The sequence below is a fragment of the Schistocerca gregaria genome, chromosome 2 (assembly GCF_023897955.1).
Source record: "Schistocerca gregaria isolate iqSchGreg1 chromosome 2, iqSchGreg1.2, whole genome shotgun sequence".
Taxonomy (NCBI): Eukaryota; Metazoa; Arthropoda; class Insecta; order Orthoptera; family Acrididae; genus Schistocerca; species Schistocerca gregaria.
Window position 1 is genome coordinate 1000331267 of NC_064921.1, and position 13481 is coordinate 1000344747.

At 41.2% G+C, this 13481-nt stretch overlaps 1 protein-coding gene across 1 annotated transcript in view; it reads left to right on the forward strand.

Moving 5' to 3' along the window:
• The window catches only part of LOC126336082 (potassium/sodium hyperpolarization-activated cyclic nucleotide-gated channel 1), a 1174950-nt gene that overhangs the window by 25480 nt on the left and 1135989 nt on the right, over positions 1-13481 (forward strand). The gene's annotated exons all lie outside the window — the stretch shown is intronic.

A 13481-nucleotide genomic window follows, 5' to 3' on the forward strand; every position in this document is an offset into this window, starting at 1 on the left:
TCGCATAACAACTTGAATAAAACACAGTTTAATCACTCATCTGCACACTTATTTCACAATTATGTTACTTTTAAACTGCAAATCCTCTAAGAGCTGTCTTGAATCTTCACGAGTCTTTCTCAATAGCCTTGATGTGGATAGATAAGTACAGCAACCAGTAATCAAGAGTCAGAACTGTCTCCGCAAAATCACAAGGATTATTAAACAATTTTTGCTGTCACTAATTACAAGCAATATAATTGGCAGAGTAGACTGCTAATATTTGCTGCAATGAAAGCCACTCAATGGGGTATATTTCACATTTGCAAGAACGATCTCACTGAAGTAATTAAGTGCATCTAAACACTTAGAAACTAACCTCTCGTCTGACGAAAACGGTCTAAAGACGCAGTGGCAATTTCTCCAGATCTGTTGACAATGATATTTTGCGTTATCAATTTACTGAGTGACTGAAATGTAGTTCGGGTACCAGTGAACATAACAATATATTAGAATTCATGTTCTAAACACGAACTATTACGCTACTGTAAGGCTACTTACATATTAATTACACTATTAATTGTTTCTTTAATACATAATTAAAGCCAACGGAAGAACAAACGTAAAACCTACTTACCAATGACAGATTTGTTGAGATGCAATTTTCTGTGTGGGCAGATGTAACTTTTCCATACGGTGGTAAGTCGCAGAAGTCACAGAAATCGCAGAAGTAGCAGAAGTCACAGAAATCGCAGAAGTAGCAGAAATCGCAGAAGTAGCAGAAGTCACAAAAATCGCAGAAGTAGCAGAAGTCACAGAAATCGCGGAAGTAGCAGAAATCGCAGAAATAGCAGTAGCGGAGGGATACGTGACCTACGTTCCTTAACTGCTACTCCTAACTGCGACAAATCACAGTTACGAATAGCAGATACTGAAAAGTAGCATTCACAGAAATCACTGATATTGGAAAATCGCAGTTTAGCCCATCACTACCTCCAACTGTGCAACGCTTCGCGCCGCTATCAGCCAACTGGCCAACACTACAATGGCAGACAACAATGCAAACCAGCCACAGACTGCACATAGCACAGCCAGTGATTTTTCATACAGAGCGCTATGTGGCGTTACCAATAAAAAAAACCTAAACAGCCTACTTAAAATGTCTACGATTTGTATTTGCACATCCACTATGTGTATTCCCGTACAGATCAGACGTTGTGCTTCAAAGTCGGATGCCCAGTGTCAGCAAGTAAACACGGGAATACACATAGTGGATTTGTGAGTACCGATCGTAGACATATGGTTTGCGACATACGGAAGTTTGGGTCTGGCCGTGCATGGATAGCCAAATGGTAAAGCGACCGCTCGTGAAATGCGAGAGATCCGGCTTTGACTCCCAGTCTGGCACAAATATGCACTGTCGTGATTCCATTCTATAGCAGATGGTAGTCATTATTCGCAATTGCGAATTTTTCTGATGCGCTTAATAACGGCTGTGGTCGCCACGGTGCATCGTCGTCAGAGTAACACCGGGGTTGCAATATCGTATTCTCTTGATAGTCCACTGTCGGAAAAATTTAGAAATACCTCTGCTAGTTGTCAGTATACAAAAATAGAAATATACATTTACAGAACGGAGCTCCGATGTCAATGGTACGCGTCAGGTCTTTATCAGTAAAATATTAAGATGATAGCGAATAAGAACAACCTTCTAACGTTCCTCCCTACTTCCTGTTGTACACCGCTTCATTTTATATCACGTTGCACAGTACAGGAGAATTTCACGAAGCAGCCACGTTGTTCCAGAATCAGAATAATCAGCAGTAACGTCCATCTCTCTCCTCCACACGCATGTCGTGTTTCATAGCTGTGTGAGCTCGAGTCACGGTCCCATCAAGGTCGTAAATTGTTGTCAATCGTGGTTTACGTGATTGACCCAGAGATTTTCAACAGACTGTTGCAGCAGAAAACAAATTTCCTGCGATATTAGGCAGTACAAAGGAGCGCTGCATATTTATACAACGCTACAGCATTTGTGAACTCGTAAACAAGTATCGGTTTGAGTTTTCGCTGTTAAGCCTTAAAAACGTGAAAAATGTACATTTCACATCGTCACGTATTCACCGCGGTACCTGACATATACTGAGGCAAAAGCCTTTCTTATTTCCTCTGTACCAATATTAAAGTTAGGACTGGGAAAATGCATAAGTGACGATCTAAGAAACCACAAAACACAACGCTACCTTTCTGGCTTTACCATAAATTTTTCTGATATTAAATGCCTTGAAGTCAAATGTGTCGTTTCTGGAGACTATTATGTACACTGACATTCTCGGTTTTCTTTTTTTTTTCAATTGCCTTAAACAATTCGGAATTCTACTTAGAAGTTCGCAAAATATGAACGTTGAGTGATACGAAGGGTAAGTTTGGAATTGTATACATGGTATTAGTGTAATAGGTGTCCGGATGTATGGAGTTGGGGCGTGGTTCTCTGCAAGGAGTGAGTGGAATTTCATATGATGATGGCATTCAACCCGTCGTTAAGGGCTTTGCCCTCAATCAAAACAAACGCATTGCAGCATTCTGCAGCAGGAAGACGGCAAACGTCGAACCCTGGAAGCATATCCGTCAGCTGGAATGCGCCGCTATAACTTTCCTCGGGGGTTGGGTTGTTTTGGGGGAGAAGACCAGACAGCGACGTCATCGGTCTCATCGGATTAGGGAAGGACGGGGAAGGAAGGTGGCCGTGCCCTTTCAAAGGAACCATCCTGGCATTTGCCTGGGGCGATTTAGGGAAATCACGGAAAACCTAAATCAGGGTGGCAGGACCCGGGATTAAACCATCGTCCTCCCGAATGCAAGTCCAGTGTGCTAACCACTGCACCACCTCCCACGATAGCTTTTCTCGACGAAGCGGACAGTGTCGTGCAGGGTTGCTGCAGATGGATTCCTGCGGCCGCAGCCTGTCGCTGCTTAGGCTATGTTAACCGTGTCATCGACAACGGTACCAAGACGCAGTCACCAGACCACCCAGTAACGTCGGCTGACAGATTCCTGAATAGGCGGACGACCTCCATCGACTGCCTTTGGCGTACTGGACGGACATTAGGTTGGTCTAGATTAGAATCCGTTCTGTCAAGGAGATTAGATTTTAGCCTGCTTGGGAGATTGGATGTCACGACGCCTCTGGAGACGCTGGGAGACCTGTGCTACATTGCGGCTTTTGCTATTAACAGGCGCTAAATGCTTGTGAATGAACTATGTGTGTCTCGAAAATAGCTCAGCATTGCGGTAAATTCTCTCCTACTGGAATAGTCAAACAGGTTTTACAAATATATGAGAAAGAGAGAGGAAAGGTATTTAACATACTCGAGATTCGTGGCGACACTGAAAAGCAGGATTAAAAACACTACACACAACTTAAATGCAGCTAAACAAACGTACGTCAGTTAATCTTCAGTGACTGTCATTCACCATCCTTTTGCAAGAAGAACATAAATTTTAGAACATCTAAGACTCTTTCACCACATTTCGAAAATGTTTCATATAACAGAGCCAGAAGTGATAATAATTTGTAGACACCTCATTCCCACGTACCACAACCCAGAAACAGATACACTTTAGTATCTCCAAGTATAAGTTATGCAATACTTCGCACATGAACAAATTATTTTCCATAAAGATCTCTTCTACATGTTGTTTCCAATAAAGCTCCTATTTCAGCTCATAGATGCCAAGTTGTTGTCGTTGTTGTGGTCTTCAGTACTGATGAAGCTCTCCATGCTACTCTTTCCTGTGCAAGCTTCTTCTTCTCCCAGTACCTACTGCTGCCTACATGCTTCTGAATCTGCCTAGTGTGTTCATCTCTTGGTCTCCCTCTACGATTTTTAAACTTCACGCTGCCCTTCAATGCTAAATTTGTGATCCCTCGATGCCTCAGAACATGTCCTACCAACCGGTCCCTCCTTCTTGTCAAGTTGTGCCACAAGCTCCCCTTCTCCACAATTCTATTCAGTACCACCTCATTCGTTATGTGATCTACCCATCTAATCCTCAGCATTCTTCTGTAGCACCACATTTCGAAAGCTTCTATTGTCCTCTTGTCAAAACTATTTTGTTTCACTTCCATACATGGCTACACTCCATACAAATACTTTCAGAAACGACTTCCTGACACTTAAATCTATAGTCGATGTTAACAAATTTTTCTTCTTCAGAGAAGCTTTCCTTGCCATTGCCAGTCTACATTTTATATCCTCTCTACTTCGACCATCATCAGTTATTTTCCTCCCCAAATAATAAAATTCCTTTACTACATTAAGTGCCTCATTTCCTAATGTAATTCCCTCGGCATGCCCCGACTTAATTCGACTACATTCCATTATCCTCGTTTTACTTTTGTTGATGTTCATCTTATATCCTCCTTTCAAGACACTATCCATTCCGTTCAACTACCCTTCCAAGTCCTTTGCTGTCTCTGATTACAATGTCATCGGCAAACCTCACAGTTTTTATTTCTTCTCCATGGATTTTAATTCCAACTCCGAATTTTTCTTTTGTTTCCTTCACTGGTTGCTCAATACACAGATCGAATAACATTGGGGATAGACTACAACCCTATCTCACCCCCTTCCCAACCACTGCTTCCCTTTCATGTCCCTCGACTCTTATAACTGCCATCTGGTTTCTGTACAAATTGTAAATAGCCTTTCGCTCCCTGTATTTTACCCCTGCCCCTTCAGAATTTGAAAGGGAGTGTTCCAGTCAACATTGTCAAAAGCTTTCTCTAAGTCTACAAATGCAAGAACGGTAGGTTTGCCTTTCCTTAGTTTCTTCATTCGTCTGTAAAGAATTCGCGTTATTATTTTGCAGCAGTGAAGTATTAAACTGATAGTTCGGTAATTTTCACATCTGTCAACACCTGATTTCTTTGGGATTGGAATTATTAAATTCTTCTTGAAGTATGAGGGTATTTCGCCTGTCTCATACATCGTGGTCACCAGATGGTAGAGTTTTGTCAGGACTGGCTTTCCCAAGGCTCTCAGTAGTTTGAAGAGAATGTTGTCTACTCCCAGGGCCTTGTTTCGACTCAGGTCTTTCAGTGCTCTGTCAAACTCTTCACGCAGTATCGTATCTCCCATTTCATCTTCACCTACATCCTCTTTCATTTCCATAATATTGTTCTCAAGTACATCGCACTTGTATAGGCCCTCTATATACTCCTTCCACCTTTCTGCTTTCCCTTCTTTGCTCAGAATTGGGTTTCCATTTGAGCTCTTGATATTCATACAAGTGGTTCTCTTTTGTCCAAAGGTCTCTTTAATTTTCTTGTAGTCAGTATCTATCTTACCTCCACTGACATCAGCCTCTACATCCTTACATTTGTCCTCTAGCCATGTCTCCTTAGCCATATTGCACTTCCTGTCGATCTCATTTTTGAGACGTTTGTATTCATTTTTGTCTGCTTCATTTACTGCATTTTTATATTTTCTCCTTTCATCAATTAAATTCAATATTTCTTCTGTTACCCAAGGATTGCTACTAGACCTCGTCTTTTTACCTACTTGATCCTCTGCTGCCTTCACTACTTCATTCCTCAAAGCTACCCATTCTCCTTCAACAGTATTTCTTTCCCCCAATCTTGTCAGTTGTCCCCTTATGCTGTCCCTGAAACTCTGTACAACCTCTGGTGTAGTCAGTTTCCCACCTTTTTGCAGTCTGTACAGTTTTAATCTACAGTTCATAAGTAATATATTGTGGTCAGAGTCCACATCTGCCCCTGGAAATGTCTTACCATTTAAAACCTGGTTCCTAAATCTCTGTCCTACCATTATACAATCTATCTGAGACCTGTCAGTATCTCCAGGCTTCTTCCATGTATACAACCTTTCATTTATGATTCTTGAACCAAGTGTTAGCTATGATTAAGTTGTGCTCTGTGCAAAATTCTATCAGGTGCCTTCCTCTTTCATTTCTTTCCCCCAATCCATATTCACCTACTACGTTTCCTTCTCTCCCCTTTCCTACTACCGAATTCCAGTCACCCATGACTATTAAATTTTCGTCTCCGGTCACTATCTGAATAATTTCTTTTATTTCATCATATATTTCTTCAATTTCTTCGTCATCGGCAGAGCTAGTTGGCATATAAGCTTGTACTACTCTATTAGGTGTGGGATTCGTGTCCATCTTGGCCACAATAATGCGTTCACTATGCTGTTTGTAGTTGCTTACCCGCACTCCTATCTTTTTATTCCTTATTAAACCAACTCCCGCATTACCCTTATTTGATTTTGTATTTATAGCCCTATATTCACCTGACCAAAAGTCTTGTTACTCCCGCCACCGAACTTCACTAATTCCTACTATACCTTACTTTAACCTATCAATTTCCCTTTTTAATTTTTCTAACCAACATGCCCGATTAAGGGATCTGACATTCCACGTTCCGATCCGTAGAATGCCAGTTTTCTTTCTCCAGATAACGACATCCTCTTGAGTAATCCCCGCCCGGAGATCCGAATGGGGGACTATTTTAGCTCCGGAATATTTTTCCCAAGAGGACGCTATTATTATTTAACCATACAGTAAAGCTGCATGCCCCCGGGAAAAATTACGGCTGTAGTTTCCCCTTGCTTCCAACCGTTCGCAGTACCAGCACAGCAAGGCCGTTTTGCTTAGTGTTACAAGGCCAGATCAGTCGATCATCCAGACTTGCCCCTGCAACTACTGAAAAGGCTGCTCGCCTCTTCCGGAACCACATGTTTGTCTGGCCTCTCAACAGATACCCCTCCGTTGTGGTTGCACCTACGGTACGGCCATCTGCATCGCTGAGGCACGCAAGCCTCCCCACCAACGGCAAGGTCCATGGTTCATGGAGGGGGGGGGGGGCATGTTATATACAGATTATATGATATTTCGTCTTCAGATTGCAACAAAATCCTTTCTAAGACTGAAATTATCAATTTTCCGGAATCAGTATTTCGTGAGAATGACAGACGATTCGTCCGAGGAAGAATGTGAATTTCACGGATTGTCGTTCGGGAGATGAGGTAAGGTGCATTGTGAATTTGTGACCATACACAGAGCAGCCTTATGTGGAAAGATCGGCCGCCTTCGAACGATGTCGGTCGTCGGCAGAATCCACTGGTATCTGAGCCACTGTGACCGCAGCCTTAGTTAGGGTGGGGTGGCAATAAGACGGCGTCAGGTGGCCGTAGCGAGGCAGGACGGTGACATACAACAGCGCAAGACGGTGCTTTTTGCCCAGGGGGATGAACTTCGGAACGGAAGCCTGGATCGCGGTGGCTGACGGAGAAGGACTTGTTCGGCTGTTCGGCTGGGAGGACCTCAGTTCATGCCCTGCACCACGAGGCCGAGGGACGGTCCCCGGTGGGTACTGTCACAGAGACTGTGGCAAGATGAAGGCGGCCTGATGGTGAGACTGCCAGGTGGCGGTTGTTGGTTCGCATCCAGGCTGCGACGTTGGCGGCTGTTTCAGGAGGACATCTTCGGTCCCGCGGAGGAGATACAGAGCGGGCTCTGATGTCTGATCCTGTTTTGCCTATGACCTGCTCTCCTGGCATTCGAATTTATACTATGCTTTACCAAAGTCGACTTGAGACCAACACAGTGGCGTACTTCAGGGTCGTTGACACTTTGTGAAAGCTGGCAAATGCGCGGAAAACTTTGTCGGTATTGAGAACGTACTGGTACAGCGAAATGCTGCGTCTGATAGCTGCGGCCAATGCCCTGGATACGGCAACGGGCCTTGGGTATAACCTCAGCAGTTACCACCAGCACTGCAGAGTTAAATTTATTAACACCATTTCGGGAATCTACATACTACAGCATGGTGGCGAAGGAAATAAAATATCAAAGGTATATAAGATTTTACCTGATCTGAGTTTTCCAATTCATTTCGCAATTTTTACGTTTATCAGCCAAAAAAGGCACTTACTGTTTAAGAGTAATTTATGACAGTATATGCGTCATTTCACAGTTTTTCCTCTGCTGTGCTGCAACTACAATTAGAACCGCGTCGCTTTCCTGTCAACGTGGACTTGTGTGGAGTACGCATATGTTGACGAACCGACAATTTGGTAACTCACAGGCGCTTGATCACGGCAAAATTCAGTTGCTTGTTCTGCTACCGTACGTATATACACCGCAAACGGCCTCAGTTCTGTCATAGGTTTCCTTTTGTTCTTCCATCTTTATTGTGTGTACTTGTTCTTTATGCGAACCAAACACAGTAGTGTAATTACGGCTTCGAAACATCAACTCTGTCACATACTCTTGTATTATGGGAGCATTATCGAGCCTACACACGAAACCCCAGTTACGAAACACGTAAAGTAAGGTAATTGTTCATAAAATGACATATTTGTTTCCTCGTAGTTATATATTTCATACATAAATATTTACGTTAATTAAACGCAAGACACGATTTATCGACGTGCTTATGTGTTACACGCCGAATAGTGAACGGCGAAGAATGTCCCTGTGTCCTTTCATTGATGTGCAACTGCACAACCCTACTTTCTCTTTCCTGTAACCATTTTCTTGTAGTCAGTAGAACTATTTTCATCATGTTCAGAGTATGAATGTCTATGCCGAAAATTTATTTTGTGTGTTTCCTGGTTTCCGACGAAACATTTCCGTCTGCACTTCTTATGGCATCACATATTCTCCATACAGTGCTTGATCTTTCTTGTGGTATTCTTCTTCTGGCCCAGTAAATGTTTCTGAGAGTGACATGAAATAAGTTAGCGTAGAAAATGAGCAGGTCTTATACGAAAAAAAACTATTAATAACCACCACTGATTATGATGCTTGATTTCTTCGTTGTATGCATTACGTTGCGTTCTATTGAACTGCCCAATACATTTCACTGATCAACTTCATTGTAGCCAGCCGTACACCCACATATTCTAATAAACGGTATAGGGTAAGATTTTTTCCAAACGTATTCATCTACAGGCGACTGGCAGTTAACATTTTCAGCTTGAATGTTGTATTTTCTCGAGTGTAAAACCCGTCTGAAACGTTCACACCAGTCTTCATTCTGTTTCTTCAAAGTCTGTTATTAATGTAACTTGATATAAATGTTGTAGTCAGAACCAGTTTCTAGTCAGAAATCGTTTTCTCCATTTATAACTAGTTTACACTGAATGCCTTTGTTACATCTAGCAGTTACTGAACCAGAATTTACTGCTACGCATGTTTAAATTTAGTTAGAACCAGTTTTAATTTTGTACTTCAGATAAAACTAGTTTTAGCCGGAGAAACTTGTCTGGAGGAAGCAATTCAATCAAATGCAATTAAGCCTTGATTGGGATTAAAAAAACGTTTGTGTTGTATAATTGAAGATAATCATACACTATAGGAACGCCATGGATCGCTGCATACAGTGTTAATTAAATAAATGAAACGAAAAATATATTAATTAGTCTAATACGTTTAACTAAAGTCGTATGAGTCTTAATAAAAGACAAACATAACTTAAAAATAATAGAGGAAGTACTTTTACATTACCCGCCCTTTCAAGGCAAACCATCATGGAATTTCGAGTTACACAATTTGCCTTTTTAATACAGAAGCACCTTTTTGACGTAGACGCCTTCTTGCACATGCAACGAACAAATAATTGACCAGTTTTTAAGGCTGATGTCTTGGAAGCACTTCATAAGGGTAAATTTGTCTCTGGCACATCTTCTAGTAACAGGAATTCTTCTCTGGACTCATAAAATTCGGACCTGAAAATGCACATTTAGTTAATTTTCTCAAAAAGCGATTAGGTATTTGACACGAACTTCTCTGCACTGTGCATCATACAGTAAAAATATTAAACCTTAAAACATCAATGGATTACTTGCATAGTTAGCATCACTAAACAGTGGCACAGTTTTAGTGCTCTGAACCAAGGATCCACTGAAAGATTTGGCGACGAAATTCATCCCTAATCATTGAAATCAGTTCAACTACTTACTTACCTGCAATACGGTTTACCGAGTGTCCCATTTTTCTTTCTAGTGTTGTGCACAACCTGTTCATCCCTTTGAAGAACCATTCCAATAACATGGTGGAGATCAACTGCTGCTCTGTCGAACACAGACTTGGTATAGTTATATCATCACCGATTTCTACTGGGGAGCGTGTTGAACCTGAAGCCAATTTAGTTCTCTTAATCTGGTTTGTCAAATTTTCATGAGTTTCGTGCTTACGTGCTGTTGCCTCAGACTGTCCATTCGCATTAGTCACTTCTGGATTTTCGTCATTAGTTTGAACTGTTTCAGGATCTGCACTTGTACTGGCTACCCATACTGGGTCCTTTCCACTGGCTGCGCCTACAGCCGTTATTTCCTCCGACAAAGCAGTGATACAATCCGACATGTCGAAACATGTTCTGAAATTTTTTATACAGGAAGAACATACCGAAAGAAAGACCTTGTCAAAATTTAGCTGCTAACAAATATTTTTAAAAATGCTGAAAACTGCCAAATTTATAGCTCACTAGGAGGATGGAGAACTGTATATCCGTATTGGAGTTATGTCGGACATCGCACGCACAACATGGCAGGCGCATATACTTCGTTGATGGAGGGTCGGTAAAGAGTTAACACAACTCAGCGCGATCGTAATTTGTAAAGCGAATTTCAGTTTTCGTTGACAATTCATTGTGTTTAACGCGTAATGGTAAGCAGTGTGTAAAACCGGGTTTGCTTGGTAAAATCTGAACGTGAACTGTATAAATCTAAGGAAGAATCACACAAAGCACTAAATAAGCACAAAAATGCAGCTCACAAAACTGTGAAAGAAAAACTATCTGAAATATTTACTGTACAGAGTGGCCACAAAGTCCCATTGCCCTCCTCCCCCAATTAATAACCAATATAGCATCTAAACGTGAAGAAATTACATGAACAGCAGTTCACTAGAAAAGTTTCTTGAGATATGCATCATGTAGTGCTGTTCTTGAGGGGAAATGCACCGTTACCGATGGAGATCTAGAATGCTGGGCCCTCTGAATCGCAGCTGAGATAAAGTTACTAATTTTGAGTCTTCTTCGTCCTGCTTAAGGAGATTCAAGAAATCGTACTTCAAATAAAAGTGTCGTCGAGATGCCACCAATTTGTAGCTGACGTGAAGACGAAGCTTGCTGTTATTGACACATCTGCCGTGTCTAACACCGATCAGTCAGGCTGCCACATTGAGACTTATGTCTTTTAGGAGAACATAAAAAGACTGTTGATATGATTCAGATACCATCAATAATGTGACTCTCGATAAAGAACTTTTTCGGCTGTAGAAAGTATTTTTAAGGAAATTGTCGGATAGCATGATTTCCGATAGATTCATGTCATTTGAGGTTCATGAATAGTACAGTATTCTTAAATTCCAATCATTTATGCGTTCTCAGCATGGATCGACGCATTTTACTAATAGCTTTATGTACGCTCGGTATGCAGTACAGTTAAGACAGAAAAAGCCAGGACAATTTCTTACTCCACCGAAGTTCTGTCTCAATTAAACTAATAATTACTGTGACGTACCTAAAAGCATTATGCTTCTTTCGCAGGTGTGCCTGATATAAGGGAAATGTTTGTTTCTTGATGCAATGATTTACCAACAGCAGTATGTATTGTAGAAATTTATTTTATGAACTTCTTATGTGTTTGTTTCCGTCATTCAAATGATAGTTCACTTTACTGTGACGAGTGCGGGAAATAAACAAGAATCTATTACCTTGTTACTAAAAGTTACATCATTAAAAATTATCATAATAATTGTGGTAGGGGAACTGTTATAAATGAAGTATGTGTTAGAAATATTTCATTTCAGTAAATGAAAGCCAAGATTGATAGGTGTCGTCTACAGTGTGTCATCCAAGACTGCTTTGTCTTATTGTCCTCTGCTCGTGACCTTTGTATGAATTACATAAGCAAAAGTTTAATTGTTGATACGAACTGCCTAACATTCAAAACATTAATGCTAGATGAAATTTTCTGTGTGTCTTAGGTGCTTCAAATTCTCCATCACTCCGGATATTAGCATTACGTGGCGCTATGCCCGCTGGTGACGGATGTTCGCGTGCTAGGCAGGCAGGGTTGTACAAACCTCGCGTGACCAAAACGAATAACTTCAAAAACTTTTAAGAAATACTTACAATGCGTCTCAGTATGAGCTAAAATTTTGACAGTGAATTTCCTTCGTGATATTTTACCTGTATAAAGAATTACAGGGTGTGTTTCAACAAGATGGGTTGGCCTATTTCCTTGTGAGTCACGCAATACTTGTACATCATTATGTGCGTCGTTTTCTTACTGTATCTCGTCAGTTTTGTCTAAATACTCGTCAGGATCATCTTCATCTCGTATTTCCTTAACAACGTCTACAAGCAAAGTCGAAGACGTAAGCTCTACTCAGCCCTTCTGTACCAACCATGTTTTTATATGGTGTTCGCTTAATACCAGAATAAAGAGCACAATTTTTCATAAAGTGTACAAAGCGAAGACAGTTTGATCAGTTCGTAGCATTAGTGTCTTGGATCCGCGAACAAAACCTTTTTCAATGTTTTGATTAGTGCGTTCAACAGACGCTTGGCTCTGGGTGTATCTTAGTTTCCCATGAACTAGTTTACACTTGGGCCAAACTGAAGCCTGTGCATTTAAGACAGAATTAACAAATTCTCTGTCGTTATCAGAGTGTAAAGTGCAAGGAGCAGCAAATGTAAAAAATATATCAGTTAAATTATGTGCACTCTTGTTTTGCGGTGCACGAAACAAATTTGTGAGATGTCCCTAAAACATCATTCTAAACTCAAATTCACTATTTTCTGGCGTTTCCATGTCGATCAGATCAACTTGAGAACCACTGATCATTTCGAATGAAGTATATTTTGAGAAACAAGCCGCCTTCTCTTCAGATCTTTTTGCGCTAACAAGTTTTGCGCATGGAAAGACGAATATTTATTACCTCTATGGTTATCTCCTTCAAGTCGAAGTTTCAGTCTGTCTCGGCCTCAACGAATGACGGCCACATGACCTGCTTCAACAGTATTGAAAACTTCGTCTACTTTGTTTGTAAGTTCCTTTGGGATCAAGCTGCTGAGGTTATCGATCTCTAGGCTTACACACTTCTTAATGTAACTTAAACTAACTTACCATAAGGACAATACACACACCTATGCCCGAGGGAGGACTCCAACCTTCGAGGGAGGTGGTGGGGTGGGTTGTGGAAAGGGGGGTGGGGCGAACCGTGTCAACGCACCTGAGACCGCGCGGCTACCCCGCACCGCTAATTTCATCTACGTGTGTGTAAGTAGTCCAAAGGGTCTCTCTTGTCACGAACTCTCTGATCCCGCAAATATTAATAACCTGGAATTCATTTATTCTTCTGTACTGTTTCGGCATCTTCTTTAAATCTAATTGAGATTCTTCAAATTCGTCCACTTATTTATCATAAGTTATTTCTGACAGCACCATGTAGAAGCATTGTGT